Here is a 20892-nt window from a genome sequence, read left to right as displayed (position 1 = left end):
ATGTCAAAGATGGTAAAAGAAGGTTCAAATTGAACAGCTGCTGTCAACGGCCATTCTAAGCTGAATGTGCCTGCTCTCGTCAGATCGCAGCAGCAATGCAGCTTAAGGCTTGGCAAGTACCAGCATGGGAGACTGGCTGGGAATCCCAAGTTCCGTTGGCCTTTTTGAACCTGAAAATTGTGTTAGTTTCTCTATGAGATAGTAAAAGAAGGTTCAAATTGAACAGCTGCTGTCAACGGCCATTCTAAGCTGAATGTGCCTGCTCTCGTCAGATCGCAGCAGCAATGCAGCTTAAGGCTTGGCAAGTACCAGCATGGGAGACTGGCTGGGAATCCCAAGTTCCGTTGACCTTTTTGAACCTGAAAATTGTGTTAGTTTCTCTATGAGATAGTAAAAGAAGGTTCAAATTGAACAGCTGCTGTCAACGGCCATTCTAAGCTGAATGTGCCTGCTCTCGTCAGATCGCAGCAGCAATGCAGCTTAAGGCTTGGCAAGTACCAGCATGGGAGACTGGCTGGGAATCCCAAGTTCCGTTGACCTTTTTGAACCTGAAAATTGTGTTAGTTTCTATGTCAAAGATGGTAAAAGAAGGTTCAAATTGAACAGCTGCTGTCAACGGCCATTCTAAGCTGAATGTGCCTGCTCTCGTCAGATCGCAGCAGCAATGCAGCTTAAGGCTTGGCAAGTACCAGCATGGGAGACTGGCTGGGAATCCCAAGTTCCGTTGACCTTTTTGAACCTGAAAATTGTGTTAGTTTCTCTATGAGATAGTAAAAGAAGGTTCAAATTGAACAGCTGCTGTCAACGGCCATTCTAAGCTGAATGTGCCTGCTCTCGTCAGATCGCAGCAGCAATGCAGCTTAAGGCTTGGCAAGTACCAGCATGGGAGACTGGCTGGGAATCCCAAGTTCCGTTGACCTTTTTGAACCTGAAAATTGTGTTAGTTTCCTATGTCAAAGATGGTAAAAGAAGGTTCAAATTGAACAGCTGCTGTCAACGGCCATTCTAAGCTGAATGTGCCTGCTCTCGTCAGATCGCAGCAGCAATGCAGCTTAAGGCTTGGCAAGTACCAGCATGGGAGACTGGCTGGGAATCCCAAGTTCCGTTGACCTTTTTGAACCTGAAAATTGTGTTAGTTTCTCTATGAGATAGTAAAAGAAGGTTCAAATTGAACAGCTGCTGTCAACGGCCATTCTAAGCTGAATGTGCCTGCTCTCGTCAGATCGCAGCAGCAATGCAGCTTAAGGCTTGGCAAGTACCAGCATGGGAGACTGGCTGGGAATCCCAAGTTCCGTTGACCTTTTTGAACATGAAAATTGTGTTAGTTTCTCTATGAGATAGTAAAAGAAGGTTCAAATTGAACAGCTGCTGTCAACGGCCATTCTAAGCTGAATGTGCCTGCTCTCGTCAGATCGCAGCAGCAATGCAGCTTAAGGCTTGGCAAGTACCAGCATGGGAGACTGGCTGGGAATCCCAAGTTCTGTTGACCTTTTTGAACCTGAAAATTGTGTTAGTTTCTATGTCAAAGATGGTAAAAGAAGGTTCAAATTGAACAGCTGCTGTCAACGGCCATTCTAAGCTGAATGTGCCTGCTCTCGTCAGATCGCAGCAGCAATGCAGCTTAAGGCTTGGCAAGTACCAGCATGGGAGACTGGCTGGGAATCCTAAGTTCCGTTGACCTTTTTGAACCTGAAAATTGTGTTAGTTTCTCTATGAGATAGTAAAAGAAGGTTCAAATTGAACAGCTGATGTCAACGGCCATTCTAAGCTGAATGTGCCTGCTCTCGTCAGATCGCAGCAGCAATGCAGCTTAAGGCTTGGCAAGTACCAGCATGGGAGACTGGCTGGGAATCCCAAGTTCCGTTGACCTTTTTGAACCTGAAAATTGTGTTAGTTTCTATGTCAAAGATGGTAAAAGAAGGTTCAAATTGAACAGCTGCTGTCAACGGCCATTCTAAGCTGAATGTGCCTGCTCTCGTCAGATCGCAGCAGCAATGCAGCTTAAGGCTTGGCAAGTACCAGCATGGGAGACTGGCTGGGAATCCCAAGTTCCGTTGGCCTTTTTGAACCTGAAAATTGTGTTAGTTTCTCTATGAGATAGTAAAAGAAGGTTCAAATTGAACAGCTGCTGTCAACAGCCATTCTAAGCTGAATGTGCCTGCTCTCGTCAGATCGCAGCAGCAATGCAGCTTAAGGCTTGGCAAGTACCAGCATGGGAGACTGGCTGGGAATCCCAAGTTCCGTTGACCTTTTTGAACCTGAAAATTGTGTTAGTTTCTATGTCAAAGATGGTAAAAGAAGGTTCAAATTGAACAGCTGCTGTCAACGGCCATTCTAAGCTGAATGTGCCTGCTCTCGTCAGATCGCAGCAGCAATGCAGCTTAAGGCTTGGCAAGTACCAGCAAGGGAGACTGGTTGGGAATCCCAAGTTCCTTTGACCTTTTTGAACCTGAAAATTGTGTTAGTTTCTATGTCAAAGATGGTAAAAGAAGGTTCAAATTGAACAGCTGCTGTCAACGGCCATTCTAAGCTGAATGTGCCTGCTCTCGTCAGATCGCAGCAGCAATGCAGCTTAAGGCTTGGCAAGTACCAGCATGGGAGACTGGCTGGGAATCCCAAGTTCCGTTGACCTTTTTGAACCTGAAAATTGTGTTAGTTTCTCTATGAGATAGTAAAAGAAGGTTCAAATTGAACAGCTGCTGTCAACGGCCATTCTAAGCTGAATGTGCCTGCTCTCGTCAGATCGCAGCAGCAATGCAGCTTAAGGCTTGGCAAGTACCAGCATGGGAGACTGGCTGGGAATCCTAAGTTCCGTTGACCTTTTTGAACCTGAAAATTGTGTTAGTTTCTCTATGAGATAGTAAAAGAAGGTTCAAATTGAACAGCTGCTGTCAACGGCCATTCTAAGCTGAATGTGCCTGCTCTCGTCAGATCGCAGCAGCAATGCAGCTTAAGGCTTGGCAAGTACCAGCATGGGCGACTGGCTGGGAATCCCAAGTTCCGTTGACCTTTTTGAACCTGAAAATTGTGTTAGTTTCTCTATGAGATAGTAAAAGAAGGTTCAAATTGAACAGCTGCTGTCAACGGCCATTCTAAGCTGAATGTGCCTGCTCTCGTCAGATCGCAGCAGCAATGCAGCTTAAGGCTTGGCAAGTACCAGCATGGGCGACTGGCTGGGAATCCCAAGTTCCGTTGACCTTTTTGAACATGAAAATTGTGTTAGTTTCTCTATGAGATAGTAAAAGAAGGTTCAAATTGAACAGCTGCTGTCAACGGCCATTCTAAGCTGAATGTGCCTGCTCTCGTCAGATCGCAGCAGCAATGCAGCTTAAGGCTTGGCAAGTACCAGCATGGGAGACTGGCTGGGAATCCCAAGTTCCGTTGACCTTTTTGAACCTGAAAATTGTGTTAGTTTCTCTATGAGATAGTAAAAGAAGGTTCAAATTGAACAGCTGCTGTCAACGGCCATTCTAAGCTGAATGTGCCTGCTCTCGTCAGATCGCAGCAGCAATGCAGCTTAAGGCTTGGCAAGTACCAGCATGGGAGACTGGCTGGGAATCCCAAGTTCCGTTGACCTTTTTGAACATGAAAATTGTGTTAGTTTCTCTATGAGATAGTAAAAGAAGGTTCAAATTGAACAGCTGCTGTCAACGGCCATTCTAAGCTGAATGTGCCTGCTCTCGTCAGATCGCAGCAGCAATGCAGCTTAAGGCTTGGCAAGTACCAGCATGGGAGACTGGCTGGGAATCCCAAGTTCTGTTGACCTTTTTGAACCTGAAAATTGTGTTAGTTTCTATGTCAAAGATGGTAAAAGAAGGTTCAAATTGAACAGCTGCTGTCAACGGCCATTCTAAGCTGAATGTGCCTGCTCTCGTCAGATCGCAGCAGCAATGCAGCTTAAGGCTTGGCAAGTACCAGCATGGGAGACTGGCTGGGAATCCTAAGTTCCGTTGACCTTTTTGAACCTGAAAATTGTGTTAGTTTCTCTATGAGATAGTAAAAGAAGGTTCAAATTGAACAGCTGTGTCAACGGCCATTCTAAGCTGAATGTGCCTGCTCTCGTCAGATCGCAGCAGCAATGCAGCTTAAGGCTTGGCAAGTACCAGCATGGGAGACTGGCTGGGAATCCAAGTTCCGTTGACCTTTTTGAACCTGAAAATTGTGTTAGTTTCTATGTCAAAGATGGTAAAAGAAGGTTCAAATTGAACCAGCTGCTGTCAACGGCCATTCTAAGCTGAATGTGCCTGCTCTCGTCAGATCGCAGCAGCAATGCAGCTTAAGGCTTGGCAAGTACCAGCATGGGAGACTGGCTGGGAATCCAAGTTCCGTTGGCCTTTTTGAACCTGAAAATTGTGTTAGTTTCTCTATGAGATAGTAAAAGAAGGTTCAAATTGAACAGCTGCTGTCAACAGCCATTCTAAGCTGAATGTGCCTGCTCTCGTCAGATCGCAGCAGCAATGCAGCTTAAGGCTTGGCAAGTACCAGCATGGGAGACTGGCTGGGAATCCCAAGTTCCGTTGACCTTTTTGAACCTGAAAATTGTGTTAGTTTCTATGTCAAAGATGGTAAAAGAAGGTTCAAATTGAACAGCTGCTGTCAACGGCCATTCTAAGCTGAATGTGCCTGCTCTCGTCAGATCGCAGCAGCAATGCAGCTTAAGGCTTGGCAAGTACCAGCATGGGAGACTGGCTGGGAATCCCAAGTTCCTTTGACCTTTTGAACCTGAAAATTGTGTTAGTTTCTATGTCAAAGATGGTAAAAGAAGGTTCAAATTGAACAGCTGCTGTCAACGGCCATTCTAAGCTGAATGTGCCTGCTCTCGTCAGATCGCAGCAGCAATGCAGCTTAAGGCTTGGCAAGTACCAGCATGGGAGACTGGCTGGGAATCCCAAGTTCCGTTGGCCTTTTTGAACCTGAAAATTGTGTTAGTTTCTCTATGAGATAGTAAAAGAAGGTTCAAATTGAACAGCTGCTGTCAACGGCCATTCTAAGCTGAATGTGCCTGCTCTCGTCAGATCGCAGCAGCAATGCAGCTTAAGGCTTGGCAAGTACCAGCATGGGAGACTGGCTGGGAATCCCAAGTTCCGTTGACCTTTTTGAACCTGAAAATTGTGTTAGTTTCTCTATGAGATAGTAAAAGAAGGTTCAAATTGAACAGCTGCTGTCAACGGCCATTCTAAGCTGAATGTGCCTGCTCTCGTCAGATCGCAGCAGCAATGCAGCTTAAGGCTTGGCAAGTACCAGCATGGGAGACTGGCTGGGAATCCCAAGTTCCGTTGACCTTTTTGAACCTGAAAATTGTGTTAGTTTCTATGTCAAAGATGGTAAAAGAAGGTTCAAATTGAACAGCTGCTGTCAACGGCCATTCTAAGCTGAATGTGCCTGCTCTCGTCAGATCGCAGCAGCAATGCAGCTTAAGGCTTGGCAAGTACCAGCATGGGAGACTGGCTGGGAATCCCAAGTTCCGTTGACCTTTTTGAACCTGAAAATTGTGTTAGTTTCTCTATGAGATAGTAAAAGAAGGTTCAAATTGAACAGCTGCTGTCAACGGCCATTCTAAGCTGAATGTGCCTGCTCTCGTCAGATCGCAGCAGCAATGCAGCTTAAGGCTTGGCAAGTACCAGCATGGGAGACTGGCTGGGAATCCCAAGTTCCGTTGACCTTTTTGAACCTGAAAATTGTGTTAGTTTCTATGTCAAAGATGGTAAAAGAAGGTTCAAATTGAACAGCTGCTGTCAACGGCCATTCTAAGCTGAATGTGCCTGCTCTCGTCAGATCGCAGCAGCAATGCAGCTTAAGGCTTGGCAAGTACCAGCATGGGAGACTGGCTGGGAATCCCAAGTTCCGTTGACCTTTTTGAACCTGAAAATTGTGTTAGTTTCTCTATGAGATAGTAAAAGAAGGTTCAAATTGAACAGCTGCTGTCAACGGCCATTCTAAGCTGAATGTGCCTGCTCTCGTCAGATCGCAGCAGCAATGCAGCTTAAGGCTTGGCAAGTACCAGCATGGGAGACTGGCTGGGAATCCCAAGTTCCGTTGACCTTTTTGAACATGAAAATTGTGTTAGTTTCTCTATGAGATAGTAAAAGAAGGTTCAAATTGAACAGCTGCTGTCAACGGCCATTCTAAGCTGAATGTGCCTGCTCTCGTCAGATCGCAGCAGCAATGCAGCTTAAGGCTTGGCAAGTACCAGCATGGGAGACTGGCTGGGAATCCCAAGTTCCGTTGACCTTTTTGAACCTGAAAAGTGTGTTAGTTTCTATGTCAAAGATGGTAAAAGAAGGTTCAAATTGAACAGCTGCTGTCAACGGCCATTCTAAGCTGAATGTGCCTGCTCTCGTCAGATCGCAGCAGCAATGCAGCTTAAGGCTTGGCAAGTACCAGCATGGGAGACTGGCTGGGAATCCTAAGTTCCGTTGACCTTTTTGAACCTGAAAATTGTGTTAGTTTCTCTATGAGATAGTAAAAGAAGGTTCAAATTGAACAGCTGATGTCAACGGCCATTCTAAGCTGAATGTGCCTGCTCTCGTCAGATCGCAGCAGCAATGCAGCTTAAGGCTTGGCAAGTACCAGCATGGGGAGACTGGCTGGGAATCCCAAGTTCCGTTGACCTTTTTGAACCTGAAAATTGTGTTAGTTTCTATGTCAAAGATGTAAAAGAAGGTTCAAATTGAACAGCTGCTGTCAACGGCCATTCTAAGCTGAATGTGCCTGCTCTCGTCAGATCGCAGCAGCAATGCAGCTTAAGGCTTGGCAAGTACCAGCATGGGAGACTGGCTGGGAATCCCAAGTTCCGTTGGCCTTTTTGAACCTGAAAATTGTGTTAGTTTCTCTATGAGATAGTAAAAGAAGGTTCAAATTGAACAGCTGCTGTCAACAGCCATTCTAAGCTGAATGTGCCTGCTCTCGTCAGATCGCAGCAGCAATGCAGCTTAAGGCTTGGCAAGTACCAGCATGGGAGACTGGCTGGGAATCCCAAGTTCCGTTGACCTTTTTGAACCTGAAAATTGTGTTAGTTTCTATGTCAAAGATGGTAAAAGAAGGTTCAAATTGAACAGCTGCTGTCAACGGGCCATTCTAAGCTGAATGTGCCTGCTCTCGTCAGATCGCAGCAGCAATGCAGCTTAAGGCTTGGCAAGTACCAGCAAGGGAGACTGGTTGGGAATCCCAAGTTCCTTGACCTTTTTGAACCTGAAAATTGTGTTAGTTTCTATGTCAAAGATGGTAAAAGAAGGTTCAAATTGAACAGCTGCTGTCAACGGCCATTCTAAGCTGAATGTGCCTGCTCTCGTCAGATCGCAGCAGCAATGCAGCTTAAGGCTTGGCAAGTACCAGCATGGGAGACTGGCTGGGAATCCCAAGTTCCGTTGACCTTTTTGAACCTGAAAATTGTGTTAGTTTCTCTATGAGATAGTAAAAGAAGGTTCAAATTGAACAGCTGCTGTCAACGGCCATTCTAAGCTGAATGTGCCTGCTCTCGTCAGATCGCAGCAGCAATGCAGCTTAAGGCTTGGCAAGTACCAGCATGGGAGACTGGCTGGGAATCCTAAGTTCCGTTGACCTTTTTGAACCTGAAAATTGTGTTAGTTTCTCTATGAGATAGTAAAAGAAGGTTCAAATTGAACAGCTGCTGTCAACGGCCATTCTAAGCTGAATGTGCCTGCTCTCGTCAGATCGCAGCAGCAATGCAGCTTAAGGCTTGGCAAGTACCAGCATGGGCGACTGGCTGGGAATCCCAAGTTCCGTTGACCTTTTGAACCTGAAAATTGTGTAGTTTCTCTATGAGATAGTAAAAGAAGGTTCAAATTGAACAGCTGCTGTCAACGGCCATTCTAAGCTGAATGTGGCCTGCTCTCGTCAGATCGCAGCAGCAATGCAGCTTAAGGCTTGGCAAGTGTACCAGCATGGGCGACTGGCTGGGAATCCCAAGTTCCGTTGACCTTTTTGAACATGAAAATTGTGTTAGTTTCTCTATGAGATAGTAAAAGAAGGTTCAAATTGAACAGCTGCTGTCAACGGCCATTCTAAGCTGAATGTGCCTGCTCTCGTCAGATCGCAGCAGCAATGCAGCTTAAGGCTTGGCAAGTACCAGCATGGGAGACTGGCTGGGAATCCCAAGTTCCTTTGACCTTTTTGAACCTGAAAATTGTGTTAGTTTCTATGTCAAAGATGGTAAAAGAAGGTTCAAATTGAACAGCTGCTGTCAACGGCCATTCTAAGCTGAATGTGCCTGCTCTCGTCAGATCGCAGCAGCAATGCAGCTTAAGGCTTGGCAAGTACCAGCATGGGAGACTGGCTGGGAATCCCAAGTTCCGTTGACCTTTTTGAACCTGAAAATTGTGTTAGTTTCTCTATGAGATAGTAAAAGAAGGTTCAAATTGAACAGCTGCTGTCAACGGCCATTCTAAGCTGAATGTGCCTGCTCTCGTCAGATCGCAGCAGCAATGCAGCTTAAGGCTTGGCAAGTACCAGCATGGGAGACTGGCTGGGAATCCCAAGTTCCGTTGACCTTTTTGAACCTGAAAATTGTGTTAGTTTCTCTATGAGATAGTAAAAGAAGGTTCAAATTGAACAGCTGCTGTCAACGGCCATTCTAAGCTGAATGTGCCTGCTCTCGTCAGATCGCAGCAGCAATGCAGCTTAAGGCTTGGCAAGTACCAGCATGGGAGACTGGCTGGGAATCCCAAGTTCCGTTGACCTTTTTGAACCTGAAAATTGTGTTAGTTTCTATGTCAAAAATGGTAAAAGAAGGTTCAAATTGAACAGCTGCTGTCAACGGCCATTCTAAGCTGAATGTGCCTGCTCTCGTCAGATCGCAGCAGCAATGCAGCTTAAGGCTTGGCAAGTACCAGCATGGGAGACTGGCTGGGAATCCCAAGTTCCGTTGGCCTTTTTGAACCTGAAAATTGTGTTAGTTTCTCTATGAGATAGTAAAAGAAGGTTCAAATTGAACAGCTGCTGTCAACAGCCATTCTAAGCTGAATGTGCCTGCTCTCGTCAGATCGCAGCAGCAATGCAGCTTAAGGCTTGGCAAGTACCAGCATGGGAGACTGGCTGGGAATCCCAAGTTCCGTTGACCTTTTTGAACCTGAAAATTGTGTTAGTTTCTATGTCAAAGATGGTAAAAGAAGGTTCAAATTGAACAGCTGCTGTCAACGGCCATTCTAAGCTGAATGTGCCTGCTCTCGTCAGATCGCAGCAGCAATGCAGCTTAAGGCTTGGCAAGTACCAGCATGGGAGACTGGCTGGGAATCCCAAGTTCCTTTGACCTTTTTGAACCTGAAAATTGTGTTAGTTTCTATGTCAAAGATGGTAAAAGAAGGTTCAAATTGAACAGCTGCTGTCAACGGCCATTCTAAGCTGAATGTGCCTGCTCTCGTCAGATCGCAGCAGCAATGCAGCTTAAGGCTTGGCAAGTACCAGCATGGGAGACTGGCTGGGAATCCCAAGTTCCGTTGACCTTTTTGAACCTGAAAATTGTGTTAGTTTCTCTATGAGATAGTAAAAGAAGGTTCAAATTGAACAGCTGCTGTCAATGGCCATTCTAAGCTGAATGTGCCTGCTCTCGTCAGATCGCAGCAGCAATGCAGCTTAAGGCTTGGCAAGTACCAGCATGGGCGACTGGCTGGGAATCCCAAGTTCCGTTGACCTTTTTGAACCTGAAAATTGTGTTAGTTTCTCTATGAGATAGTAAAAGAAGGTTCAAATTGAACAGCTGCTGTCAACGGCCATTCTAAGCTGAATGTGCCTGCTCTCGTCAGATCGCAGCAGCAATGCAGCTTAAGGCTTGGCAAGTACCAGCATGGGAGACTGGCTGGGAATCCCAAGTTCCGTTGACCTTTTTGAACATGAAAATTGTGTTAGTTTCTCTATGAGATAGTAAAAGAAGGTTCAAATTGAACAGCTGCTGTCAACGGCCATTCTAAGCTGAATGTGCCTGCTCTCGTCAGATCGCAGCAGCAATGCAGCTTAAGGCTTGGCAAGTACCAGCATGGGAGACTGGCTGGGAATCCCAAGTTCTGTTGACCTTTTTGAACCTGAAAATTGTGTTAGTTTCTATGTCAAAGATGGTAAAAGAAGGTTCAAATTGAACAGCTGCTGTCAACGGCCATTCTAAGCTGAATGTGCCTGCTCTCGTCAGATCGCAGCAGCAATGCAGCTTAAGGCTTGGCAAGTACCAGCATGGGAGACTGGCTGGGAATCCTAAGTTCCGTTGACCTTTTTGAACCTGAAAATTGTGTTAGTTTCTCTATGAGATAGTAAAAGAAGGTTCAAATTGAACAGCTGCTGTCAACGGCCATTCTAAGCTGAATGTGCCTGCTCTCGTCAGATCGCAGCAGCAATGCAGCTTAAGGCTTGGCAAGTACCAGCATGGGAGACTGGCTGGGAATCCCAAGTTCCGTTGACCTTTTTGAACCTGAAAATTGTGTTAGTTTCTATGTCAAAGATGGTAAAAGAAGGTTCAAATTGAACAGCTGCTGTCAACGGCCATTCTAAGCTGAATGTGCCTGCTCTCGTCAGATCGCAGCAGCAATGCAGCTTAAGGCTTGGCAAGTACCAGCATGGGAGACTGGCTGGGAATCCCAAGTTCCGTTGGCCTTTTTGAACCTGAAAATTGTGTTAGTTTCTCTATGAGATAGTAAAAGAAGGTTCAAATTGAACAGCTGCTGTCAACAGCCATTCTAAGCTGAATGTGCCTGCTCTCGTCAGATCGCAGCAGCAATGCAGCTTAAGGCTTGGCAAGTACCAGCATGGGAGACTGGCTGGGAATCCCAAGTTCCGTTGACCTTTTTGAACCTGAAAATTGTGTTAGTTTCTATGTCAAAGATGGTAAAAGAAGGTTCAAATTGAACAGCTGCTGTCAACGGCCATTCTAAGCTGAATGTGCCTGCTCTCGTCAGATTGCAGCAGCAATGCAGCTTAAGGCTTGGCAAGTACCAGCATGGGAGACTGGCTGGGAATCCCAAGTTCCTTTGACCTTTTTGAACCTGAAAATTGTGTTAGTTTCTATGTCAAAGATGGTAAAAGAAGGTTCAAATTGAACAGCTGCTGTCAACGGCCATTCTAAGCTGAATGTGCCTGCTCTCGTCAGATCGCAGCAGCAATGCAGCTTAAGGCTTGGCAAGTACCAGCATGGGAGACTGGCTGGGAATCCCAAGTTCCGTTGACCTTTTTGAACCTGAAAATTGTGTTAGTTTCTCTATGAGATAGTAAAAGAAGGTTCAAATTGAACAGCTGCTGTCAACGGCCATTCTAAGCTGAATGTGCCTGCTCTCGTCAGATCGCAGCAGCAATGCAGCTTAAGGCTTGGCAAGTACCAGCATGGGAGACTGGCTGGGAATCCTAAGTTCCGTTGACCTTTTTGAACCTGAAAATTGTGTTAGTTTCTCTATGAGATAGTAAAAGAAGGTTCAAATTGAACAGCTGCTGTCAACGGCCATTCTAAGCTGAATGTGCCTGCTCTCGTCAGATCGCAGCAGCAATGCAGCTTAAGGCTTGGCAAGTACCAGCATGGGCGACTGGCTGGGAATCCCAAGTTCCGTTGACCTTTTTGAACCTGAAAATTGTGTTAGTTTCTCTATGAGATAGTAAAAGAAGGTTCAAATTGAACAGCTGCTGTCAACAGCCATTCTAAGCTGAATGTGCCTGCTCTCGTCAGATCGCAGCAGCAATGCAGCTTAAGGCTTGGCAAGTACCAGCATGGGCGACTGGCTGGGAATCCCAAGTTCCGTTGACCTTTTTGAACATGAAAATTGTGTTAGTTTCTCTATGAGATAGTAAAAGAAGGTTCAAATTGAACAGCTGCTGTCAACGGCCATTCTAAGCTGAATGTGCCTGCTCTCGTCAGATCGCAGCAGCAATGCAGCTTAAGGCTTGGCAAGTACCAGCATGGGAGACTGGCTGGGAATCCCAAGTTCCGTTGGCCTTTTTGAACCTGAAAATTGTGTTAGTTTCTCTATGAGATAGTAAAAGAAGGTTCAAATTGAACAGCTGCTGTCAACGGCCATTCTAAGCTGAATGTGCCTGCTCTCGTCAGATCGCAGCAGCAATGCAGCTTAAGGCTTGGCAAGTACCAGCATGGGAGACTGGCTGGGAATCCCAAGTTCCGTTGACCTTTTTGAACCTGAAAATTGTGTTAGTTTCTCTATGAGATAGTAAAAGAAGGTTCAAATTGAACAGCTGCTGTCAACGGCCATTCTAAGCTGAATGTGCCTGCTCTCGTCAGATCGCAGCAGCAATGCAGCTTAAGGCTTGGCAAGTACCAGCATGGGAGACTGGCTGGGAATCCCAAGTTCCGTTGACCTTTTTGAACCTGAAAATTGTGTTAGTTTCTCTATGAGATAGTAAAAGAAGGTTCAAATTGAACAGCTGCTGTCAACGGCCATTCTAAGCTGAATGTGCCTGCTCTCGTCAGATCGCAGCAGCAATGCAGCTTAAGGCTTGGCAAGTACCAGCATGGGAGACTGGCTGGGAATCCCAAGTTCCGTTGACCTTTTTGAACCTGAAAATTGTGTTAGTTTCTCTATGAGATAGTAAAAGAAGGTTCAAATTGAACAGCTGCTGTCAACGGCCATTCTAAGCTGAATGTGCCTGCTCTCGTCAGATCGCAGCAGCAATGCAGCTTAAGGCTTGGCAAGTACCAGCATGGGAGACTGGCTGGGAATCCCAAGTTCCGTTGACCTTTTTGAACCTGAAAATTGTGTTAGTTTCTATGTCAAAGATGGTAAAAGAAGGTTCAAATTGAACAGCTGCTGTCAACGGCCATTCTAAGCTGAATGTGCCTGCTCTCGTCAGATCGCAGCAGCAATGCAGCTTAAGGCTTGGCAAGTACCAGCATGGGAGACTGGCTGGGAATCCTAAGTTCCGTTGACCTTTTTGAACCTGAAAATTGTGTTAGTTTCTCTATGAGATAGTAAAAGAAGGTTCAAATTGAACAGCTGATGTCAACGGCCATTCTAAGCTGAATGTGCCTGCTCTCGTCAGATCGCAGCAGCAATGCAGCTTAAGGCTTGGCAAGTACCAGCATGGGAGACTGGCTGGGAATCCCAAGTTCCGTTGACCTTTTTGAACCTGAAAATTGTGTTAGTTTCTATGTCAAAGATGGTAAAAGAAGGTTCAAATTGAACAGCTGCTGTCAACGGCCATTCTAAGCTGAATGTGCCTGCTCTCGTCAGATCGCAGCAGCAATGCAGCTTAAGGCTTGGCAAGTACCAGCATGGGAGACTGGCTGGGAATCCCAAGTTCCGTTGGCCTTTTTGAACCTGAAAATTGTGTTAGTTTCTCTATGAGATAGTAAAAGAAGGTTCAAATTGAACAGCTGCTGTCAACAGCCATTCTAAGCTGAATGTGCCTGCTCTCGTCAGATCGCAGCAGCAATGCAGCTTAAGGCTTGGCAAGTACCAGCATGGGAGACTGGCTGGGAATCCCAAGTTCCGTTGACCTTTTTGAACCTGAAAATTGTGTTAGTTTCTATGTCAAAGATGGTAAAAGAAGGTTCAAATTGAACAGCTGCTGTCAACGGCCATTCTAAGCTGAATGTGCCTGCTCTCGTCAGATCGCAGCAGCAATGCAGCTTAAGGCTTGGCAAGTACCAGCAAGGGAGACTGGTTGGGAATCCCAAGTTCCTTTGACCTTTTTGAACCTGAAAATTGTGTTAGTTTCTATGTCAAAGATGGTAAAAGAAGGTTCAAATTGAACAGCTGCTGTCAACGGCCATTCTAAGCTGAATGTGCCTGCTCTCGTCAGATCGCAGCAGCAATGCAGCTTAAGGCTTGGCAAGTACCAGCATGGGAGACTGGCTGGGAATCCCAAGTTCCGTTGACCTTTTTGAACCTGAAAATTGTGTTAGTTTCTCTATGAGATAGTAAAAGAAGGTTCAAATTGAACAGCTGCTGTCAACGGCCATTCTAAGCTGAATGTGCCTGCTCTCGTCAGATCGCAGCAGCAATGCAGCTTAAGGCTTGGCAAGTACCAGCATGGGAGACTGGCTGGGAATCCTAAGTTCCGTTGACCTTTTTGAACCTGAAAATTGTGTTAGTTTCTCTATGAGATAGTAAAAGAAGGTTCAAATTGAACAGCTGCTGTCAACGGCCATTCTAAGCTGAATGTGCCTGCTCTCGTCAGATCGCAGCAGCAATGCAGCTTAAGGCTTGGCAAGTACCAGCATGGGCGACTGGCTGGGAATCCCAAGTTCCGTTGACCTTTTTGAACCTGAAAATTGTGTTAGTTTCTCTATGAGATAGTAAAAGAAGGTTCAAATTGAACAGCTGCTGTCAACGGCCATTCTAAGCTGAATGTGCCTGCTCTCGTCAGATCGCAGCAGCAATGCAGCTTAAGGCTTGGCAAGTACCAGCATGGGCGACTGGCTGGGAATCCCAAGTTCCGTTGACCTTTTTGAACATGAAAATTGTGTTAGTTTCTCTATGAGATAGTAAAAGAAGGTTCAAATTGAACAGCTGCTGTCAACGGCCATTCTAAGCTGAATGTGCCTGCTCTCGTCAGATCGCAGCAGCAATGCAGCTTAAGGCTTGGCAAGTACCAGCATGGGAGACTGGCTGGGAATCCCAAGTTCCTTTGACCTTTTTGAACCTGAAAATTGTGTTAGTTTCTATGTCAAAGATGGTAAAAGAAGGTTCAAATTGAACAGCTGCTGTCAACGGCCATTCTAAGCTGAATGTGCCTGCTCTCGTCAGATCGCAGCAGCAATGCAGCTTAAGGCTTGGCAAGTACCAGCATGGGAGACTGGCTGGGAATCCCAAGTTCCGTTGACCTTTTTGAACCTGAAAATTGTGTTAGTTTCTCTATGAGATAGTAAAAGAAGGTTCAAATTGAACAGCTGCTGTCAACGGCCATTCTAAGCTGAATGTGCCTGCTCTCGTCAGATCGCAGCAGCAATGCAGCTTAAGGCTTGGCAAGTACCAGCATGGGAGACTGGCTGGGAATCCCAAGTTCCGTTGACCTTTTTGAACCTGAAAATTGTGTTAGTTTCTCTATGAGATAGTAAAAGAAGGTTCAAATTGAACAGCTGCTGTCAACGGCCATTCTAAGCTGAATGTGCCTGCTCTCGTCAGATCGCAGCAGCAATGCAGCTTAAGGCTTGGCAAGTACCAGCATGGGAGACTGGCTGGGAATCCCAAGTTCCGTTGACCTTTTTGAACCTGAAAATTGTGTTAGTTTCTATGTCAAAAATGGTAAAAGAAGGTTCAAATTGAACAGCTGCTGTCAACGGCCATTCTAAGCTGAATGTGCCTGCTCTCGTCAGATCGCAGCAGCAATGCAGCTTAAGGCTTGGCAAGTACCAGCATGGGAGACTGGCTGGGAATCCCAAGTTCCGTTGGCCTTTTTGAACCTGAAAATTGTGTTAGTTTCTCTATGAGATAGTAAAAGAAGGTTCAAATTGAACAGCTGCTGTCAACAGCCATTCTAAGCTGAATGTGCCTGCTCTCGTCAGATCGCAGCAGCAATGCAGCTTAAGGCTTGGCAAGTACCAGCATGGGAGACTGGCTGGGAATCCCAAGTTCCGTTGACCTTTTTGAACCTGAAAATTGTGTTAGTTTCTATGTCAAAGATGGTAAAAGAAGGTTCAAATTGAACAGCTGCTGTCAACGGCCATTCTAAGCTGAATGTGCCTGCTCTCGTCAGATCGCAGCAGCAATGCAGCTTAAGGCTTGGCAAGTACCAGCATGGGAGACTGGCTGGGAATCCCAAGTTCCTTTGACCTTTTTGAACCTGAAAATTGTGTTAGTTTCTATGTCAAAGATGGTAAAAGAAGGTTCAAATTGAACAGCTGCTGTCAACGGCCATTCTAAGCTGAATGTGCCTGCTCTCGTCAGATCGCAGCAGCAATGCAGCTTAAGGCTTGGCAAGTACCAGCATGGGAGACTGGCTGGGAATCCCAAGTTCCGTTGACCTTTTTGAACCTGAAAATTGTGTTAGTTTCTCTATGAGATAGTAAAAGAAGGTTCAAATTGAACAGCTGCTGTCAATGGCCATTCTAAGCTGAATGTGCCTGCTCTCGTCAGATCGCAGCAGCAATGCAGCTTAAGGCTTGGCAAGTACCAGCATGGGCGACTGGCTGGGAATCCCAAGTTCTGTTGACCTTTTTGAACATGAAAATTGTGTTAGTTTCTCTATGAGATAGTAAAAGAAGGTTCAAATTGAACAGCTGCTGTCAACGGCCATTCTAAGCTGAATGTGCCTGCTCTCGTCAGATCGCAGCAGCAATGCAGCTTAAGGCTTGGCAAGTACCAGCATGGGAGACTGGCTGGGAATCCCAAGTTCCTTTGACCTTTTTGAACCTGAAAATTGTGTTAGTTTCTATGTCAAAGATGGTAAAAGAAGGTTCAAATTGAACAGCTGCTGTCAACGGCCATTCTAAGCTGAATGTGCCTGCTCTCGTCAGATCGCAGCAGCAATGCAGCTTAAGGCTTGGCAAGTACCAGCATGGGAGACTGGCTGGGAATCCCAAGTTCCGTTGACCTTTTTGAACCTGAAAATTGTGTTAGTTTCTCTATGAGATAGTAAAAGAAGGTTCAAATTGAACAGCTACTGTCAACGGCCATTCTAAGCTGAATGTGCCTGCTCTCGTCAGATCGCAGCAGCAATGCAGCTTAAGGTTTGGCAAGTACCAGCATGGGAGACTGGCTGGGAATCCCAAGTTCCGTTGGCCTTTTTGAACCTTAAAATTGTGTTAGTTTCTCTATGAGATAGTAAAAGAAGGTTCAAATTGAACAGCTGCTGTCAACAGCCATTCTAAGCTGAATGTGCCTGCTCACGTCAGATCGCAGCAGCAATGCAGCTTAAGGCTTGGCAAGTACCAGCATGGGAGACTGGCTGGGAATCCCAAGTTCCGTTGACCTTTTTGAACCTGAAAATTGTGTTAGTTTCTATGTCAAAGATGGTAAAAATAGGTTCAAATTGAACAGCTGCTGTCAACGGCCATTCTAAGCTGAATGTGCCTGCTCTCGTCAGATCGCAGCAGCAATGCAGCTTAAGGCTTAGCAAGTACCAGCATGGGAGACTGGCTGGGAATCCCAAGTTCCTTTGACCTTTTTGAACCTGAAAATTGTGTTAGTTTCTATGTCAAAGATGGTAAAAGAAGGTTCAAATTGAACAGCTGCTGTCAACGGCCATTCTAAGCTGAATGTGCCTGCTCTCGTCAGATCGCAGCAGCAATGCAGCTTAAGGCTTGGCAAGTACCAGCATGGGAGACTGGCTGGGAATCCCAAGTTCCGTTGACCTTTTTGAACCTGAAAATTGTGTTAGTTTCTCTATGAGATAGTAAAAGAAGGTTCAAATTGAACAGCTGCTGTCAACGGCCATTCTAAGCTGAATGTGCCTGCTCTCGTCAGATCGCAGCAGCAATGCAGCTTAAGGCTTGGCAAGTACCAGCATGGGAGACTGGCTGGGAATCCCAAGTTCCGTTGACCTTTTTGAACCTGAAAATTGTGTTAGTTTCTATGTCAAAGATGGTAAAAGAAGGTTCAAATTGAACAGCTGCTGTCAACGGCCATTCTAAGCTGAATGTGCCTGCTCTCGTCAGATCGCAGCAGCAATGCAGCTTAAGGCTTGGCAAGTACCAGCATGGGAGACTGGCTGGGAATCCCAAGTTCCGTTGACCTTTTTGAACCTGAAAATTGTGTTAGTTTCTATGTCAAAGATGGTAAAAGAAGGTTCAAATTGAACAGCTGCTGTCAACGGCCATTCTAAGCTGAATGTGCCTGCTCTCGTCAGATCGCAGCAGCAATGCAGCTTAAGGCTTGGCAAGTACCAGCATGGGAGACTGGCTGGGAATCCCAAGTTCCGTTGGCCTTTTTGAACCTGAAAATTGTGTTAGTTTCTCTATGAGATAGTAAAAGAAGGTTCAAATTGAACAGCTGCTGTCAACGGCCATTCTAAGCTGAATGTGCCTGCTCTCGTCAGATCGCAGCAGCAATGCAGCTTAAGGCTTGGCAAGTACCAGCATGGGAGACTGGCTGGGAATCCCAAGTTCCGTTGACCTTTTTGAACCTGAAAATTGTGTTAGTTTCTCTATGAGATAGTAAAAGAAGGTTCAAATTGAACAGCTGCTGTCAACGGCCATTCTAAGCTGAATGTGCCTGCTCTCGTCAGATCGCAGCAGCAATGCAGCTTAAGGCTTGGCAAGTACCAGCATGGGAGACTGGCTGGGAATCCCAAGTTCCGTTGACCTTTTTGAACCTGAAAATTGTGTTAGTTTCTATGTCAAAGATGGTAAAAGAAGGTTCAAATTGAACAGCTGCTGTCAACGGCCATTCTAAGCTGAATGTGCCTGCTCTCGTCAGATCGCAGCAGCAATGCAGCTTAAGGCTTGGCAAGTACCAGCATGGGAGACTGGCTGGGAATCCTAAGTTCCGTTGACCTTTTTGAACCTGAAAATTGTGTTAGTTTCTCTATGAGATAGTAAAAGAAGGTTCAAATTGAACAGCTGCTGTCAATGGCCATTCTAAGCTGAATGTGCCTGCTCTCGTCAGATCGCAGCAGCAATGCAGCTTAAGGCTTGGCAAGTACCAGCATGGGAGACTGGCTGGGAATCCCGAGTTACGTTGACCTTTTTGAACCTGAAAATTGTGTTAGTTTCTATGTCAAAGAAGGTAAAAGAAGGTTCAAATTGAACAGCTGCTGTCAACGGCCATTCTAAGCTGAATGTGCCTGCTCTCGTCAGATCGCAGCAGCAATGCAGCTTAAGGCTTGGCAAGTACCAGCATGGGAGACTGGCTGGGAATCCCAAGTTCCGTTGGCCTTTTTGAACCTGAAAATTGTGTTAGTTTCTCTATGAGATAGTAAAAGAAGGTTCAAATTGAACAGCTGCTGTCAACAGCCATTCTAAGCTGAATGTGCCTCCTCTCGTCAGATCGCAGCAGCAATGCAGCTTAAGGCTTGGCAAGTACCAGCATGGGAGACTGGCTGGGAATCCCAAGTTCCGTTGACCTTTTTGAACCTGAAAATTGTGTTAGTTTCTCTATGAGATAGTAAAAGAAGGTTCAAATTGAACAGCTGCTGTCAACGGCCATTCTAAGCTGAATGTGCCTGCTCTCGTCAGATCGCAGCAGCAATGCAGCTTAAGGCTTGGCAAGTACCAGCATGGGAGACTGGCTGGGAATCCCAAGTTCCTTTGACCTTTTTGAACCTGAAAATTGTGTTAGTTTCTATGTCAAAGATGGTAAAAGAAGGTTCAAATTGAACAGCTGCTGTCAACGGCCATTCTAAGCTGAATGTGCCTGCTCTCGTCAGATCGCAGCAGCAATGCAGCTTAAGGCTTGGCAAGTACCAGCATGGGAGACTGGCTGGGAATCCCAAGTTCCGTTGACCTTTTTGAACATGAAAATTGTGTTAGTTTCTCTATGAGATAGTAAAAGAAGGTTCAAATTGAACAGCTGCTGTCAACGGCCATTCTAAGCTGAATGTGCCTGCTCTCGTCAGATCGCAGCAGCAATGCAGCTTAAGGCTTGGCAAGTACCAGCATGGGAGACTGGCTGGGAATCCCAAGTTCCGTTGACCTTTTTGAACCTGAAAATTGTGTTAGTTTCTATGTCAAAGATGGTAAAAGAAGGTTCAAATTGAACAGCTGCTGTCAACGGCCATTCTAAGCTGAATGTGCCTGCTCTCGTCAGATCGCAGCAGCAATGCAGCTTAAGGCTTGGCAAGTACCAGCATGGGAGACTGGCTGGGAATCCCAAGTTCCGTTGACCTTTTTGAACCTGAAAATTGTGTTAGTTTCTATGTCAAAGATGGTAAAAGAAGGTTCAAATTGAACAGCTGCTGTCAACGGCCATTCTAAGCTGAATGTGCCTGCTCTCGTCAGATCGCAGCAGCAATGCAGCTTAAGGCTTGGCAAGTACCAGCATGGGAGACTGGCTAGGAATCCTAAGATCCGTTGACCTTTTTGAACCTGAAAATTGTGTTAGTTTCTCTATGAGATAGTAAAAGAAGGTTCAAATTGAACAGCTGCTGTCAACGGCCATTCTAAGCTGAATGTGCCTGCTCTCGTCAGATCGCAGCAGCAATGCAGCTTAAGGCTTGGCAAGTACCAGCATGGGAGACTGGCTGGGAATCCCAAGTTCCGTTGACCTTTTTGAACCTGAAAATTGTGTTAGTTTCTATGTCAAAGATGGTAAAAGAAGGTTCAAATTGAACAGCTGCTGTCAACGGCCATTCTAAGCTGAATGTGCCTGCTCTCGTCAGATCGCAGCAGCAATGCAGCTTAAGGCTTGGCAAGTACCAGCATGGGAGACTGGCTGGGAATCCCAAGTTCCGTTGGCCTTTTTGAACCTGAAAATTGTGTTAGTTTCTCTATGAGATAGTAAAAGAAGGTTCAAATTGAACAGCTGCTGTCAACAGCCATTCTAAGCTGAATGTGCCTGCTCTCGTCAGATCGCAGCAGCAATGCAGCTTAAGGCTTGGCAAGTACCAGCATGGGAGACTGGCTGGGAATCCCAAGTTCCGTTGACCTTTTTGAACATGAAAATTGTGTTAGTTTCTCTATGAGATAGTAAAAGAAGGTTCAAATTGAACAGCTGCTGTCAACGGCCATTCTAAGCTGAATGTGCCTGCTCTCGTCAGATCGCAGCAGCAATGCAGCTTAAGGCTTGGCAAGTACCAGCATGGGAGACTGGCTGGGAATCCCAAGTTCCGTTGACATTTTTGAACCTGAAAATTGTGTTAGTTTCTATGTCAAAGATGGTAAAAGAAGGTTCAAATTGAACAGCTGCTGTCAACGGCCATTCTAAGCTGAATGTGCCTGCTCTCGTCAGATCGCAGCAGCAATGCAGCTTAAGGCTTGGCAAGTACCAGCATGGGAGACTGGCTGGGAACCCAAGTTCCGTTGACCTTTTTGAACCTGAAAATTGTGTTAGTTTCTCTATGAGATAGTAA

General features: G+C 45.8%; 105 pseudogenes; all 105 read left to right on the top strand.

Moving 5' to 3' along the window:
* Positions 1-42: 42 nt before the first annotated feature.
* Positions 43-161, top strand: LOC140110101 (5S ribosomal RNA; annotated as a pseudogene).
* A 70-nt stretch (positions 162-231) lies between these two features.
* LOC140109809 (5S ribosomal RNA) lies at positions 232-350 on the top strand (annotated as a pseudogene).
* Positions 351-420: 70 nt separating this feature from the next.
* On the top strand, positions 421-539 carry LOC140109808 (5S ribosomal RNA; annotated as a pseudogene).
* Positions 540-611: 72 nt separating this feature from the next.
* On the top strand, positions 612-730 carry LOC140109807 (5S ribosomal RNA; annotated as a pseudogene).
* A 70-nt stretch (positions 731-800) lies between these two features.
* LOC140109806 (5S ribosomal RNA) lies at positions 801-919 on the top strand (annotated as a pseudogene).
* Positions 920-992: 73 nt separating this feature from the next.
* LOC140109805 (5S ribosomal RNA) lies at positions 993-1111 on the top strand (annotated as a pseudogene).
* A 70-nt stretch (positions 1112-1181) lies between these two features.
* On the top strand, positions 1182-1300 carry LOC140109804 (5S ribosomal RNA; annotated as a pseudogene).
* Positions 1301-1370: 70 nt separating this feature from the next.
* On the top strand, positions 1371-1489 carry LOC140110029 (5S ribosomal RNA; annotated as a pseudogene).
* A 72-nt stretch (positions 1490-1561) lies between these two features.
* On the top strand, positions 1562-1680 carry LOC140110162 (5S ribosomal RNA; annotated as a pseudogene).
* Positions 1681-1750: 70 nt separating this feature from the next.
* LOC140109802 (5S ribosomal RNA) lies at positions 1751-1869 on the top strand (annotated as a pseudogene).
* A 72-nt stretch (positions 1870-1941) lies between these two features.
* On the top strand, positions 1942-2060 carry LOC140110100 (5S ribosomal RNA; annotated as a pseudogene).
* Positions 2061-2130: 70 nt separating this feature from the next.
* LOC140110261 (5S ribosomal RNA) lies at positions 2131-2249 on the top strand (annotated as a pseudogene).
* A 72-nt stretch (positions 2250-2321) lies between these two features.
* LOC140109723 (5S ribosomal RNA) lies at positions 2322-2440 on the top strand (annotated as a pseudogene).
* A 72-nt stretch (positions 2441-2512) lies between these two features.
* LOC140109801 (5S ribosomal RNA) lies at positions 2513-2631 on the top strand (annotated as a pseudogene).
* A 70-nt stretch (positions 2632-2701) lies between these two features.
* LOC140110161 (5S ribosomal RNA) lies at positions 2702-2820 on the top strand (annotated as a pseudogene).
* A 70-nt stretch (positions 2821-2890) lies between these two features.
* On the top strand, positions 2891-3009 carry LOC140110005 (5S ribosomal RNA; annotated as a pseudogene).
* A 70-nt stretch (positions 3010-3079) lies between these two features.
* LOC140110004 (5S ribosomal RNA) lies at positions 3080-3198 on the top strand (annotated as a pseudogene).
* Positions 3199-3268: 70 nt separating this feature from the next.
* LOC140109800 (5S ribosomal RNA) lies at positions 3269-3387 on the top strand (annotated as a pseudogene).
* A 70-nt stretch (positions 3388-3457) lies between these two features.
* LOC140109798 (5S ribosomal RNA) lies at positions 3458-3576 on the top strand (annotated as a pseudogene).
* Positions 3577-3646: 70 nt separating this feature from the next.
* On the top strand, positions 3647-3765 carry LOC140110028 (5S ribosomal RNA; annotated as a pseudogene).
* Positions 3766-3837: 72 nt separating this feature from the next.
* On the top strand, positions 3838-3956 carry LOC140110160 (5S ribosomal RNA; annotated as a pseudogene).
* A 69-nt stretch (positions 3957-4025) lies between these two features.
* Positions 4026-4143, top strand: LOC140110024 (5S ribosomal RNA; annotated as a pseudogene).
* Positions 4144-4216: 73 nt separating this feature from the next.
* Positions 4217-4334, top strand: LOC140110124 (5S ribosomal RNA; annotated as a pseudogene).
* Positions 4335-4404: 70 nt separating this feature from the next.
* On the top strand, positions 4405-4523 carry LOC140110260 (5S ribosomal RNA; annotated as a pseudogene).
* Positions 4524-4595: 72 nt separating this feature from the next.
* LOC140109641 (5S ribosomal RNA) lies at positions 4596-4714 on the top strand (annotated as a pseudogene).
* Positions 4715-4785: 71 nt separating this feature from the next.
* Positions 4786-4904, top strand: LOC140110097 (5S ribosomal RNA; annotated as a pseudogene).
* A 70-nt stretch (positions 4905-4974) lies between these two features.
* LOC140109797 (5S ribosomal RNA) lies at positions 4975-5093 on the top strand (annotated as a pseudogene).
* Positions 5094-5163: 70 nt separating this feature from the next.
* LOC140109796 (5S ribosomal RNA) lies at positions 5164-5282 on the top strand (annotated as a pseudogene).
* A 72-nt stretch (positions 5283-5354) lies between these two features.
* LOC140109795 (5S ribosomal RNA) lies at positions 5355-5473 on the top strand (annotated as a pseudogene).
* A 70-nt stretch (positions 5474-5543) lies between these two features.
* LOC140109794 (5S ribosomal RNA) lies at positions 5544-5662 on the top strand (annotated as a pseudogene).
* A 72-nt stretch (positions 5663-5734) lies between these two features.
* LOC140109793 (5S ribosomal RNA) lies at positions 5735-5853 on the top strand (annotated as a pseudogene).
* A 70-nt stretch (positions 5854-5923) lies between these two features.
* LOC140109792 (5S ribosomal RNA) lies at positions 5924-6042 on the top strand (annotated as a pseudogene).
* A 70-nt stretch (positions 6043-6112) lies between these two features.
* On the top strand, positions 6113-6231 carry LOC140109790 (5S ribosomal RNA; annotated as a pseudogene).
* A 72-nt stretch (positions 6232-6303) lies between these two features.
* LOC140110158 (5S ribosomal RNA) lies at positions 6304-6422 on the top strand (annotated as a pseudogene).
* A 70-nt stretch (positions 6423-6492) lies between these two features.
* On the top strand, positions 6493-6612 carry LOC140109701 (5S ribosomal RNA; annotated as a pseudogene).
* Positions 6613-6683: 71 nt separating this feature from the next.
* Positions 6684-6802, top strand: LOC140110096 (5S ribosomal RNA; annotated as a pseudogene).
* Positions 6803-6872: 70 nt separating this feature from the next.
* Positions 6873-6991, top strand: LOC140110259 (5S ribosomal RNA; annotated as a pseudogene).
* A 263-nt stretch (positions 6992-7254) lies between these two features.
* Positions 7255-7373, top strand: LOC140109789 (5S ribosomal RNA; annotated as a pseudogene).
* Positions 7374-7443: 70 nt separating this feature from the next.
* LOC140110157 (5S ribosomal RNA) lies at positions 7444-7562 on the top strand (annotated as a pseudogene).
* Positions 7563-7632: 70 nt separating this feature from the next.
* LOC140110003 (5S ribosomal RNA) lies at positions 7633-7751 on the top strand (annotated as a pseudogene).
* Positions 7752-8011: 260 nt separating this feature from the next.
* Positions 8012-8130, top strand: LOC140109640 (5S ribosomal RNA; annotated as a pseudogene).
* A 72-nt stretch (positions 8131-8202) lies between these two features.
* LOC140109787 (5S ribosomal RNA) lies at positions 8203-8321 on the top strand (annotated as a pseudogene).
* A 70-nt stretch (positions 8322-8391) lies between these two features.
* On the top strand, positions 8392-8510 carry LOC140109786 (5S ribosomal RNA; annotated as a pseudogene).
* Positions 8511-8580: 70 nt separating this feature from the next.
* On the top strand, positions 8581-8699 carry LOC140109785 (5S ribosomal RNA; annotated as a pseudogene).
* Positions 8700-8771: 72 nt separating this feature from the next.
* Positions 8772-8890, top strand: LOC140110095 (5S ribosomal RNA; annotated as a pseudogene).
* A 70-nt stretch (positions 8891-8960) lies between these two features.
* LOC140110257 (5S ribosomal RNA) lies at positions 8961-9079 on the top strand (annotated as a pseudogene).
* A 72-nt stretch (positions 9080-9151) lies between these two features.
* LOC140109639 (5S ribosomal RNA) lies at positions 9152-9270 on the top strand (annotated as a pseudogene).
* A 72-nt stretch (positions 9271-9342) lies between these two features.
* On the top strand, positions 9343-9461 carry LOC140109784 (5S ribosomal RNA; annotated as a pseudogene).
* Positions 9462-9531: 70 nt separating this feature from the next.
* Positions 9532-9650, top strand: LOC140110125 (5S ribosomal RNA; annotated as a pseudogene).
* A 70-nt stretch (positions 9651-9720) lies between these two features.
* LOC140109783 (5S ribosomal RNA) lies at positions 9721-9839 on the top strand (annotated as a pseudogene).
* A 70-nt stretch (positions 9840-9909) lies between these two features.
* On the top strand, positions 9910-10028 carry LOC140110027 (5S ribosomal RNA; annotated as a pseudogene).
* Positions 10029-10100: 72 nt separating this feature from the next.
* On the top strand, positions 10101-10219 carry LOC140110156 (5S ribosomal RNA; annotated as a pseudogene).
* Positions 10220-10289: 70 nt separating this feature from the next.
* LOC140109782 (5S ribosomal RNA) lies at positions 10290-10408 on the top strand (annotated as a pseudogene).
* Positions 10409-10480: 72 nt separating this feature from the next.
* Positions 10481-10599, top strand: LOC140110094 (5S ribosomal RNA; annotated as a pseudogene).
* Positions 10600-10669: 70 nt separating this feature from the next.
* On the top strand, positions 10670-10788 carry LOC140110256 (5S ribosomal RNA; annotated as a pseudogene).
* A 72-nt stretch (positions 10789-10860) lies between these two features.
* Positions 10861-10979, top strand: LOC140109719 (5S ribosomal RNA; annotated as a pseudogene).
* Positions 10980-11051: 72 nt separating this feature from the next.
* LOC140109781 (5S ribosomal RNA) lies at positions 11052-11170 on the top strand (annotated as a pseudogene).
* Positions 11171-11240: 70 nt separating this feature from the next.
* LOC140110155 (5S ribosomal RNA) lies at positions 11241-11359 on the top strand (annotated as a pseudogene).
* Positions 11360-11429: 70 nt separating this feature from the next.
* On the top strand, positions 11430-11548 carry LOC140110002 (5S ribosomal RNA; annotated as a pseudogene).
* A 70-nt stretch (positions 11549-11618) lies between these two features.
* Positions 11619-11737, top strand: LOC140109628 (5S ribosomal RNA; annotated as a pseudogene).
* A 70-nt stretch (positions 11738-11807) lies between these two features.
* On the top strand, positions 11808-11926 carry LOC140110093 (5S ribosomal RNA; annotated as a pseudogene).
* Positions 11927-11996: 70 nt separating this feature from the next.
* On the top strand, positions 11997-12115 carry LOC140109780 (5S ribosomal RNA; annotated as a pseudogene).
* Positions 12116-12185: 70 nt separating this feature from the next.
* LOC140109778 (5S ribosomal RNA) lies at positions 12186-12304 on the top strand (annotated as a pseudogene).
* Positions 12305-12374: 70 nt separating this feature from the next.
* Positions 12375-12493, top strand: LOC140109776 (5S ribosomal RNA; annotated as a pseudogene).
* A 70-nt stretch (positions 12494-12563) lies between these two features.
* LOC140109775 (5S ribosomal RNA) lies at positions 12564-12682 on the top strand (annotated as a pseudogene).
* A 72-nt stretch (positions 12683-12754) lies between these two features.
* LOC140110154 (5S ribosomal RNA) lies at positions 12755-12873 on the top strand (annotated as a pseudogene).
* A 70-nt stretch (positions 12874-12943) lies between these two features.
* On the top strand, positions 12944-13062 carry LOC140109774 (5S ribosomal RNA; annotated as a pseudogene).
* Positions 13063-13134: 72 nt separating this feature from the next.
* Positions 13135-13253, top strand: LOC140110092 (5S ribosomal RNA; annotated as a pseudogene).
* Positions 13254-13323: 70 nt separating this feature from the next.
* On the top strand, positions 13324-13442 carry LOC140110255 (5S ribosomal RNA; annotated as a pseudogene).
* A 72-nt stretch (positions 13443-13514) lies between these two features.
* Positions 13515-13633, top strand: LOC140109720 (5S ribosomal RNA; annotated as a pseudogene).
* Positions 13634-13705: 72 nt separating this feature from the next.
* Positions 13706-13824, top strand: LOC140109773 (5S ribosomal RNA; annotated as a pseudogene).
* Positions 13825-13894: 70 nt separating this feature from the next.
* Positions 13895-14013, top strand: LOC140110152 (5S ribosomal RNA; annotated as a pseudogene).
* A 70-nt stretch (positions 14014-14083) lies between these two features.
* Positions 14084-14202, top strand: LOC140110000 (5S ribosomal RNA; annotated as a pseudogene).
* A 70-nt stretch (positions 14203-14272) lies between these two features.
* Positions 14273-14391, top strand: LOC140109997 (5S ribosomal RNA; annotated as a pseudogene).
* Positions 14392-14461: 70 nt separating this feature from the next.
* On the top strand, positions 14462-14580 carry LOC140109638 (5S ribosomal RNA; annotated as a pseudogene).
* Positions 14581-14652: 72 nt separating this feature from the next.
* On the top strand, positions 14653-14771 carry LOC140109772 (5S ribosomal RNA; annotated as a pseudogene).
* A 70-nt stretch (positions 14772-14841) lies between these two features.
* On the top strand, positions 14842-14960 carry LOC140109771 (5S ribosomal RNA; annotated as a pseudogene).
* A 70-nt stretch (positions 14961-15030) lies between these two features.
* LOC140109770 (5S ribosomal RNA) lies at positions 15031-15149 on the top strand (annotated as a pseudogene).
* A 72-nt stretch (positions 15150-15221) lies between these two features.
* Positions 15222-15340, top strand: LOC140110091 (5S ribosomal RNA; annotated as a pseudogene).
* Positions 15341-15410: 70 nt separating this feature from the next.
* Positions 15411-15529, top strand: LOC140110254 (5S ribosomal RNA; annotated as a pseudogene).
* Positions 15530-15601: 72 nt separating this feature from the next.
* Positions 15602-15720, top strand: LOC140109637 (5S ribosomal RNA; annotated as a pseudogene).
* A 72-nt stretch (positions 15721-15792) lies between these two features.
* On the top strand, positions 15793-15911 carry LOC140109769 (5S ribosomal RNA; annotated as a pseudogene).
* Positions 15912-15981: 70 nt separating this feature from the next.
* On the top strand, positions 15982-16100 carry LOC140110148 (5S ribosomal RNA; annotated as a pseudogene).
* Positions 16101-16170: 70 nt separating this feature from the next.
* Positions 16171-16289, top strand: LOC140109636 (5S ribosomal RNA; annotated as a pseudogene).
* Positions 16290-16361: 72 nt separating this feature from the next.
* On the top strand, positions 16362-16480 carry LOC140109768 (5S ribosomal RNA; annotated as a pseudogene).
* A 70-nt stretch (positions 16481-16550) lies between these two features.
* LOC140110215 (5S ribosomal RNA) lies at positions 16551-16669 on the top strand (annotated as a pseudogene).
* Positions 16670-16739: 70 nt separating this feature from the next.
* Positions 16740-16858, top strand: LOC140109668 (5S ribosomal RNA; annotated as a pseudogene).
* Positions 16859-17121: 263 nt separating this feature from the next.
* LOC140109765 (5S ribosomal RNA) lies at positions 17122-17240 on the top strand (annotated as a pseudogene).
* A 70-nt stretch (positions 17241-17310) lies between these two features.
* On the top strand, positions 17311-17429 carry LOC140109764 (5S ribosomal RNA; annotated as a pseudogene).
* Positions 17430-17501: 72 nt separating this feature from the next.
* On the top strand, positions 17502-17620 carry LOC140109763 (5S ribosomal RNA; annotated as a pseudogene).
* Positions 17621-17692: 72 nt separating this feature from the next.
* On the top strand, positions 17693-17811 carry LOC140110090 (5S ribosomal RNA; annotated as a pseudogene).
* A 70-nt stretch (positions 17812-17881) lies between these two features.
* LOC140109762 (5S ribosomal RNA) lies at positions 17882-18000 on the top strand (annotated as a pseudogene).
* Positions 18001-18070: 70 nt separating this feature from the next.
* LOC140109761 (5S ribosomal RNA) lies at positions 18071-18189 on the top strand (annotated as a pseudogene).
* A 72-nt stretch (positions 18190-18261) lies between these two features.
* On the top strand, positions 18262-18380 carry LOC140110151 (5S ribosomal RNA; annotated as a pseudogene).
* A 70-nt stretch (positions 18381-18450) lies between these two features.
* Positions 18451-18569, top strand: LOC140109704 (5S ribosomal RNA; annotated as a pseudogene).
* A 72-nt stretch (positions 18570-18641) lies between these two features.
* LOC140110089 (5S ribosomal RNA) lies at positions 18642-18760 on the top strand (annotated as a pseudogene).
* A 259-nt stretch (positions 18761-19019) lies between these two features.
* Positions 19020-19138, top strand: LOC140109634 (5S ribosomal RNA; annotated as a pseudogene).
* Positions 19139-19210: 72 nt separating this feature from the next.
* On the top strand, positions 19211-19329 carry LOC140109760 (5S ribosomal RNA; annotated as a pseudogene).
* Positions 19330-19399: 70 nt separating this feature from the next.
* LOC140109759 (5S ribosomal RNA) lies at positions 19400-19518 on the top strand (annotated as a pseudogene).
* Positions 19519-19590: 72 nt separating this feature from the next.
* LOC140109758 (5S ribosomal RNA) lies at positions 19591-19709 on the top strand (annotated as a pseudogene).
* A 72-nt stretch (positions 19710-19781) lies between these two features.
* On the top strand, positions 19782-19900 carry LOC140109715 (5S ribosomal RNA; annotated as a pseudogene).
* A 70-nt stretch (positions 19901-19970) lies between these two features.
* Positions 19971-20089, top strand: LOC140109757 (5S ribosomal RNA; annotated as a pseudogene).
* A 72-nt stretch (positions 20090-20161) lies between these two features.
* LOC140110088 (5S ribosomal RNA) lies at positions 20162-20280 on the top strand (annotated as a pseudogene).
* Positions 20281-20350: 70 nt separating this feature from the next.
* On the top strand, positions 20351-20469 carry LOC140110252 (5S ribosomal RNA; annotated as a pseudogene).
* A 261-nt stretch (positions 20470-20730) lies between these two features.
* Positions 20731-20848, top strand: LOC140110040 (5S ribosomal RNA; annotated as a pseudogene).
* Positions 20849-20892: the final 44 nt, after the last annotated feature.

This window comes from Engystomops pustulosus, unplaced genomic scaffold (assembly GCF_040894005.1).
Source record: "Engystomops pustulosus unplaced genomic scaffold, aEngPut4.maternal MAT_SCAFFOLD_235, whole genome shotgun sequence".
Taxonomy (NCBI): domain Eukaryota; kingdom Metazoa; phylum Chordata; class Amphibia; order Anura; family Leptodactylidae; genus Engystomops; species Engystomops pustulosus.
The sequence above is the reverse complement of the archived record's forward strand: the minus strand, read 5'-3'. Positions and strand labels throughout refer to the sequence as shown.